General features: G+C 41.4%; 1 protein-coding gene across 1 annotated transcript in view; it reads left to right on the top strand.

The window, feature by feature from the left end:
• Positions 1-8,893, top strand: part of Fat3 (FAT atypical cadherin 3) — a 574,624-nt gene that overhangs the window by 67,944 nt on the left and 497,787 nt on the right. The window lies entirely within an intron of this gene.

An 8,893-nucleotide genomic window follows, 5' to 3' on the forward strand; every position in this document is an offset into this window, starting at 1 on the left:
AGACAAGAAAAACAAAAAGCCAATAGAAATTGCCATGAGTGGCTGATCAGTGAGGGGTGATTGAAAAATCCAGTGACTGTAAAAGAACACTAACCCTCAGAATACTTCCAGTATTCCCCCTTGCTGTAGACATGCTTACCATTCTTGGCACTATGTCACCTAGTGTAGTTTTTAAAATTTAAGTACTTGCCATTGTTTTCAGTCTTCCTCTGTCTGACTTCGGAGGAGACACAACCTCGTCAGTGATAGTGGGCAGCTTCATTCTTGGACGGCAGCTGCTTGACTTCTGGTCAGTTGCTTAAACTCTTGGAGCCTTGGTTCCTCGGAGGCTGCCACTGCAGTAACAGCCACAGCCTGTGTTCAGATGGCAGCAAATTGCACGAGCACGTTTTGTGCCCAGGGCAGGGCGCAGAGGGGACACTCATCGAGTGCCACACCTCCTCCTCTCTCACTCCATCACCTGGACCTTTTCCTCCTCTGCCTCATGAGGCTGTGTCCAAGGTCTGCAGGCCTGGTTCTGACATTGAAGCACATCTCGGCGATTCCTCGGGCATCTCCCAGGAGGGCACAGAACCCTGAGAAGCGTAGGTCAAATGCAGGATGGGAAGCAGCCGAGGTGGTGATGCTGAGCAAATGAGCAGATTAGCAACTACGTTATTTCCCGTGGAAATTATGGAGAACGAGGTGAAAGAAGGCATTTTTTAATGAAATCAATAAATGAAAGAGTGGCCTTCATTCCATTCTTTCAAATTATAGGATTAGTCAGAGGGCTTGTTTTGATGAGAAAATCAAATGGAGCAATTTTCAGTGGAATTCCATTTTTAAATTATGCTCATGTTTAAATATTTTTCTTTAATAATCCTGTCAGCTGTTAATGAATTAAACATTATGTGTAGAAGTGTTGTTTTTATTTCCTGTGCTGCAGATAAGTCTCATGAGGAAAGATGCTATATCTCTGGGCTTTCTACTCATGGTATTTGAAATTAAGCTTTTTGGGCTATTATATATAATTCTTATTCATAATGTTAGGATAGATGTTAATAAATATCACTATGGTATATTTCCTTTCTTTATTAACCTAAATTAATGAAACTTTCTTATACATACCTATTAATACATATAAAAAACCCAGTATAGCCTGAACACCAATGCTTTTACACAGAAAATCAGCAATTTTTACTTCCTTTGTACCTAAGAAAAAAAGGTTATCTTGTGTCAACCCAGCTGCATTCCAATACCGTTGTAGATTGATGCTAAATATGCCTCTGTATTAGGTTCGCTAATGAGCCAGTATCCCTCGTCTGCATTTACATATGGAATTTCCTCAGTTCAGCAAATATAGCTTCTTTCATTCATTCCGTCTGTAGAGTAGTTGTCAGTTGGTGTTATTTAATTTGACAGGAGGGAGGGAAAAATGCTAGCCTTCAAAGTGCTATCAAATTATTATCCTTTTTTTTTTTTTTTTTTTTGGTCCCAGTCCTTGTATTTGGTATTCAAAAGAAACCCTTTATTTGCAGGCATTCAGTACAAAATTAGATCAGTCCCATGAGCTGATGACCGTATTCCACGGTTATGAGTAGTCTGGTTGGAGGGTAGCGCGCACAGCGCCGAGGTCCTTCTTGCTGCGGTTCCTGGATACAGCGGGCTCAGAGTTCTTGTTTTCTTTTGTGCCCGCCAGTCACCGCCAGCACTCCGCTGCAGCAGAGACCTTTAATTTTTCTGACTACAGTGTACAGAAATAGACATACTCTTCCTGACTACTAAATTGTACTGGCACATTGGTTTATCTACTCATTCTACAAAGAGTAAACAAGGAGCTTGCATTGTTTGATCCTGAGAAAAAGAAGAAAATGCATGGAATGTATAAAGGTCAAAATGTAAGAAATAAAAAAGGCTACTTTTCCCCTTTATTTTACCAAAACACCTTTTTAGGATTATGGCTCTGCCTGCTCTGTGTGAGGCGACCCGGGATCTGGTTATCATCAAGTGTCTGCAGCTGCGGGATCCCACAAATCCAGAAATCCTTTGTGTGCTCTCAGGCCCTGCCTGCCATACCTACATGCTAATTCTATGACATGACTATTTCATTGCTCTGTCTTGAATTTTTTAGTTTGATGTGTTTACGTGCACATGTATGTGTACCCGTGAACTTACATGTGTATGCATAAGCAATTGCTTGGGACAAATGTGGGGGAAGGTGGGGTTTACTCATGTTTCACAGATGTCTCAGAGATAACAGGGTGATGCCCCTGCCTGGTATACAGTCTAAATGAAACATTGGTTGAGTCAACCTGAGTTACCTGGAAGCCCAAGAGATGTTTCCGGTTTGTCTGTAAAGGATCCGGTGTTTTGTACCCGAGGAGGAAAGGTGTGAATCTACTGTGTAATTTTCCAGATCAGTTTCTGGCCCACATTTTTAGCTGTAATCAACATGATTTCCAACATGCCAGGTCCTTATTTGTTCATTGCCCTCTCTGGTCTCTCTGCCAGAACCAGGCAAAATAAACAGTAAATAAAAGATATGGCTTCTTTCCTGCCATTTTCTTAGAACATTGTCTTGAGGATAGATGCAAAATTTTTTTCTAATAAGGACAAATAAACCTGATGGGCAGGAAATTTTTATACACCGGACTCGATTTTTATTTTATTTCCATTATTTGGGATGGTAGGTATGGTTGGTATGTGGGTAATTTCATAAGCATAGATCAGAAAGCCTTAAAGGTATATAGCATCACTTAGACAAGGAGACAGAGTAAAGAAAATAATGTAAGATGGGAGAATCAATGAAAATTTGTAGATAAGTCAAAGTGGCCCTCCTTTTCTTGGGGAAAAACATTAAAAATGTTGGTTTTGGAGCCAGTATTCATGATGCTGTGCTAGGCAAACCAAACCAAAGTCCAGAAGGGAAGTATACAAAATGCTGCGGCATTCAAGTAGTATGAAATGCCCAGAAAAATACACAGGAGTGTTTACAGGAAGAGCGGTGGGTGGACTGTGTAGCTCTCTGCATCTGTAGTTATCTGTAGGACTGCCCCTTATTAGAAAGACGATGCTACCAGTCTACCTGAAATGACTTGTGAGGGTGTGGCCTGGGATTCTGCAGTGTGACAGCCCCTCCCCCCCCCCCCCACACTGACACTTACTCTGCTCAAGGCCCAGGTAGAGAATCAAAGGATTCTCAGGCAGAGTAGGAGCAGAGTTGGTAGGAAAATGAAGTTCCCACGTCCGTAAGCTGCTGCTCAGGATCACCTCAACTCTTACAATGAAAGATTTATTGTCCGTTTCTTCTAAATTCATCTTGCTTTCTTGTAAGCCCATTTCCTTTGTTTTCATTCTCCACGGAAAATAGCCTTTGCTGTCTTTGAAGGAGGATGTTAAGTTTGTCATGGCCTCTTCTTCTTCAGGTTGATTAATAATCATCTTTTGGCCTTTTCTTACCTTCCAACCTTTTCATCATGTTCACGCCTCTTGCCTGGGCTTTCTCTGAATTTTCTATATTTTATCCAAATTTAAAAAGACCCACACTAACCCTACTTTGTGATGGTCTTTGCCTTCGCAGGCAGGGTGGATGAAGAACTTAACCCCCCCACCCATGTATTCTGTTTTTCTACATGATGTTTACGTAGTGATGTAGCAGAATGTACAATATAGTTCAAAGTTTAGCAGAGTGTAACTCATTGTCCTTCGATTCCCGGGGATTGAGGTTTTGCATGTGGGATCCCTAGATCTATAGGTACCAGCTATTGTTCAGAAATCAATAACGACAATGACTCCCACATAGATTACGTTTATCCCTCACATATCCAGCTATAATAAAGATTAATTAAAAAATCTGTTATATTATCTTTTGTAGGTTTTCTTAGCGAACAGGAAAAGATTATTATGATGGAAATCTATTTTTGTAACTTAAGGATATTTTAGAGCAGTTTTATTAAGAGGAGCAAGATGATGGGGAGAACAGAAAACTCCCCTGTGCCTGCTGCCCCCGCAGCAGGCGCATGTCGCCTGGCCCATTGTCAGTTTCTGCCACCTGCTGTTACATTTCTTATAGCTGATGAACCTGAATTAACACACCACACCCTGCTAACTGAAACCCTTCCCAGCAGGGTTTGCTCCTGGTGCTTTCTGCCCTATGATTTTGTACAACTGTGGAATCATAAGTATCTGTTATAATGTATAATCTCACTGCAGTAAATTTTTTTGTGTCTGCCTGTTCATCTCTTTCCCCAATTCACAGAAACCACTAATATTTTTACTGTCTCCACTGTTTTGCCTTTTCCTGTTGTATCACATGGATAGAATCAAATTTGATACACTTTTTAACATCAACAATAAACTTACTTTTTTTTTTTTTTTTGCGGAACCAGGGATTGAACTCAGGCCCTTGCGCTTGCCAGGGAAGCGCTTATTCCACTGAGCCATCTCCCCAGCCCCAATAATGAACTTTCTAGGTCTGAAAACATGTTGGTGGGAACAGGAGGCCAGAGAGAGCAAGTGGTGGCCGGTCCCTATCACAGGGAGGACATTGTCTCTTTTTCATGAGATTATGTTGACACAGTATTCTTGAACATAAGAGAATATGGGGGTAGGTGTTTAGTAAATGCGATGGATAATTTTGTTTCCTATGTGCCTTGTACTCAACTATGGTCTTTTTTTTTTTTTTTTTTTTTTTGTGCGCAGAACCGGGCACTGAACTCAGGCCCTTGCGCTTGCCAGGGAAGCGCCTGTTCTTCTGAGCCATCTCCCCGGCCCCTTCTACCATGGACTTTTGTTCAGTTAGCCTGGGAGAATTTCATTAACATTTATCCAAAGTCCAGGTTTGTGTTTGTATTCTTCTTACTTTCTTGTACATATGTATTGTAGCAATGGAAGCAAGTTTTTCAGTTCTTTTTTTTTTTTTTTTGAAAGTTTCCATTCTAAGAGTTTCCTGAGTCTGACTTAATCTTCCCTGTCCCTTCCCTTTCTTACCACAAAGAGCCCCCTTCATTGAGTTTTATCAGTAGCACAAAGTTGAAAACTTCAGGCACTTTTGTGATGATCATTTTCTTTCCTCTAAGAGTATTATGTCTGTGTATGCTGACAGCGGGGAGAAGAACGTTCCTGATCTAGGAGTCTAAAAGTGTGTTGAAGACTACCTAAACACTATTGAACAGAACTGAGAGGAAGGGATGGCTGTTCCCAACATGCCCTTATATTAAGGAAATGCAATTATGTTGGCCTAATCTGCTGTCACTTTGGGCTGTGTGTGCCTGCTGGGGATGCTGACTTGGGGATACCTCCAGCAGTTTCTGTAGGATCAGGTAACAGCTGTACCTATCTTCTCTGTTGGCTGTGCATGTGGGGAGGTCCTGGGTGCTGCTGGCTGTATCCTTCTTTGAAAGGTTGCTGCCGGGCTAGTGGAGCTCAGCCGTTACAATCGCCTTTTTGTCCTGTGTACTGAAATACTACTTTCCCCCTTGCCACCTCTGTTTGTGCTCTATCCTTAGACGTAGAATTCTCTGGCTCACAACAGAATCCACTTAATCAGAAAGCAAGCTGAGCGAGATCATGAACAAACACCCGTATCCACCGACAGTTCAACAAATGGTGAACAGGGAACCTTCCAGAACCAAGACAGTTCCAGAAAGTAGCACATGCGTGCAAGTGGGATGTTTAAGAAGAAAAACAGAAAAAAAAAATATTTCCTGGATTTGGTGATTTGGTAAATACAAGACAGTGAAAATTCTTCAGAAAGTCGAGCCTCCTGCTTAGCTCCCCTTTTGTCAAGTTCAGCCAGTGGTTGTTTTTCATTGCAAAATAAAATATAACTAATTTCATCAAATTGTACTTTAAATTTAGCTTTTGTCCTTGCTTATTTTACTTTTCAAAGCATTGCATAAGCTTCCTGATTTTCTGCTACTTTCTAGCCTCACAGAAATACAACCTGTGAACTTGGATGTTTTTCTTTCTTGGCAACGTGCTTAACAAAAGCTGCATATAATAGAGGTATAATTTTCTCTGCTGGAGAATAAAACATACTGCCCTCTTGCAACTGGGCTTTAAAAAATCTAAAGGACATACTTAGTTTGCTAAATTTGGCTTATATTTTAATAGTTTTGCCATGACATCTCTGCTTCAAAATATTCCTGAATTGAAAAAAAAAAAAAAAAAAAAAAAAAAACTTTGTTTGATACGCTGGGGGAAAAGCAGATTACTCTGCCAAGTTCGGCATGAGTAGCCATGGTGCCTCTTTAAATTCTTCTCTTTATAAATTATAGGCCTCAAATAACTCTGCCACTTCACAATTTAAACAAGTTTTTATTTGATCTAATTTGCTTGGCAAATGAGTGTGGAAGGCTTTGCACAAATTGATCAGCCTCTTTGCTTGCTATGTGCGCCAAGTAGAATATTCCTGGATGCTCACACGTTGCCCGTGTGTCTGAAAGAGGCTTTGCACGGACACGGGTACCCTGGAGTCCTGAACAAAGCCTCAGCCATCAGCTGACCCATGCTTCTGAGTCACAAGAGCTGTGGCATCGCAAGCCGGTCACCTAGGGGAGGCCAATTTCAGCAGAGTGGGTTTCCATAGACTGTACTTCAGCTTCGTGCTTCAAATGTCAATGAATGTAGTTCAGGAAGATGCTAGATTGTCGTACTTAAAAAAGGAACTCTGTGTGTGTGTGTGTGTGTGTGTGTGTGTGTGTGTGTGTGACAGAAAATAGCAAAGATACCACCTGGCATCAATCCATATGTTGGCAGTTGATTCAAAATGTCTTAAGTCTACGACTCATTTCGAGGTGTTTCCCTGGTATTGATTTGTCAGGTCCAAAATGACCCCTGAACTATGCTTTCTTATAACTTCAACCATTTGAAAAACTTCAAAGGATATGAATACCTCCATATCAAGACAAGTAAAGTCTTTCAGATCACAATTTTTACTTTAGTTGAAATCTTAGTTCTTGCATTTCAAAGACAAACATCTCCTACAGTTAGGTAGGTAGGACTCAAAATTATTTTTTAATCTTTCGCATTAACATTAGTGACCACTAATTATTTCCAAACTTAACCAGTGTTTCCTCAGCAATATAACCCTGGTTTGTTTCTGGATGTAAAACAGTTCAGATAGAAAGTTGTCGCTAACCTGGCAAATAGTTAACACTTTAATAATCATACCTTCACAAACATTGCCTGATAGATGCCAATTTAGGGAGTGTGTGGTTCCCTGCAAAACTCCTTTGTTTAGTAGGTTCCAGTAGAGAGGAAAACTGCACAGAAGTATTGATCCTTTTGTTCTTTCTTTCCTTCCCCCCCCCCCCCCCCCCCGCAGGCTCAGTCTGCCCCAGGGGCAGGGCTGGTGTGGCATGTGGTAGCAGGGATTGAACTATGGTCCACGCACTTGCTTAACCTTGCCTAAGCAGGTGCTTTAGACCACTGAGCTACCTCACAGGCCCTTGAACCTTTCTCATGCTTCACACTAAGAACTCTGTCGGCACCCTGCTGGGAAAGATCAATGCATTTGGTCTTCAGTGAGAGCAGAGGATGTTCCCCAGGATAGGCGCTGCAGGGCAGGCAGGGTGGGACAGCACCTGGCCGCCACAGTTCAGCTGAATGCTTGGGAAAGCACCAGCTGGGGCTGGGGGAGGAGTGAAACGTGAAGCTGGAGGTGAGAAGATGGTCTGATTTTACCGGCTGACTTTTGAGTTTATAAATGTGAATTTCTAGTTGTCACTGTTGGGGTTCCACCTATTTCGATAGTTCTTAAAATTCCACTGCGATTTTGTGGTTCAGCTTTTACTTTTAAAATGCTGTTCTAGGTCATTGTTTAGTGAAGAGTTTACAGCTTGTAACAGGGTTGTGCTTCTCATTGGCTAACTTAAACCTGTTCAAGGAAGTCGCTTTTGAATTGTGCATGCTCTGGAGTTCAACATAGGAAAACACGCATTGTGTGCTGCTCAGGTGTCACGCTGGGTTCTGTAGATGCCAAAATGAAGGAGGGGGGTTCTGTCTTCGTGGCTTCCAAGGAGTAAGTAAATCAGGGAATTTTTCAAAGAACACCCACCATGGGACACAATTTGACAGGTGGCTAGGAACTGAGCGGAAAAGGAACAGTTATGTGAGAAAAAACTCACAGGGCCCAGGTGGCACGGGCAAAGTTCATAGGGGAGGATGGCATGTCCCTCAGTCTTAAATCACATTTGATTGGAGATAATTGGCCGGTAGAGCGTTTTAAAGCAGGATAGCACAATCAAAAGCCTAGAATAGCATGGTCTGACATTGCTCACTAGTACAGACAGCCATTTAGTGCTCTCATTGTTCATTGTGGGTCTCTGAGTGATGGTTGTTCTTAGGTTCAGGTGAGAAATATACTCCTTAAATTTATGAGAGGGTGCAGTGGCAATAGTTCATAGAGTCCATGCCTGGGGAACCGGAGGTGGGAACTGGAGTTCCTTTCTTTGAACGGTGATTTGGGAGTGCACGTCAGCACAGTGGAATCTGACTTGTCTCTTCATCAAAATAGCCAGGGGAGATGGCTCAGTAGCATAAGCACTTCCCTGGCAAGCACAAGGGCCTGAGTTCAATCCCTGGTTCCACCAAAAAAAAAAAAAAAAAAAAAAAAAAAAAGTTTCTATGTGAAGTATTTAAATTATCTTCTACCTACATTTTTAATAAACTTATCAAGCTATTTTTAATAAATTTTCATAAATAAAACTATAATCATGTATTTGGAAAGCTGCCTTATATTGGGTAACCAAAATATCCAGGTTATCTAAGGTATTCGAGACATCCTAGGTCCTGGATCAAGGATCCAGGTGTGCAAGGGAAAACACAGGTATTCCATGTTACTTTGTATATCATTTACTTAATCTACCGTTAATTAAATGCATTTTAAGGAGAAGTTGCTTGTATTTTTTTT

The sequence above is a fragment of the Octodon degus genome, unplaced genomic scaffold, assembly GCF_000260255.1.
Source record: "Octodon degus isolate 3935 unplaced genomic scaffold, OctDeg1.0 scaffold00209, whole genome shotgun sequence".
NCBI lineage: Eukaryota > Metazoa > Chordata > Mammalia > Rodentia > Octodontidae > Octodon > Octodon degus.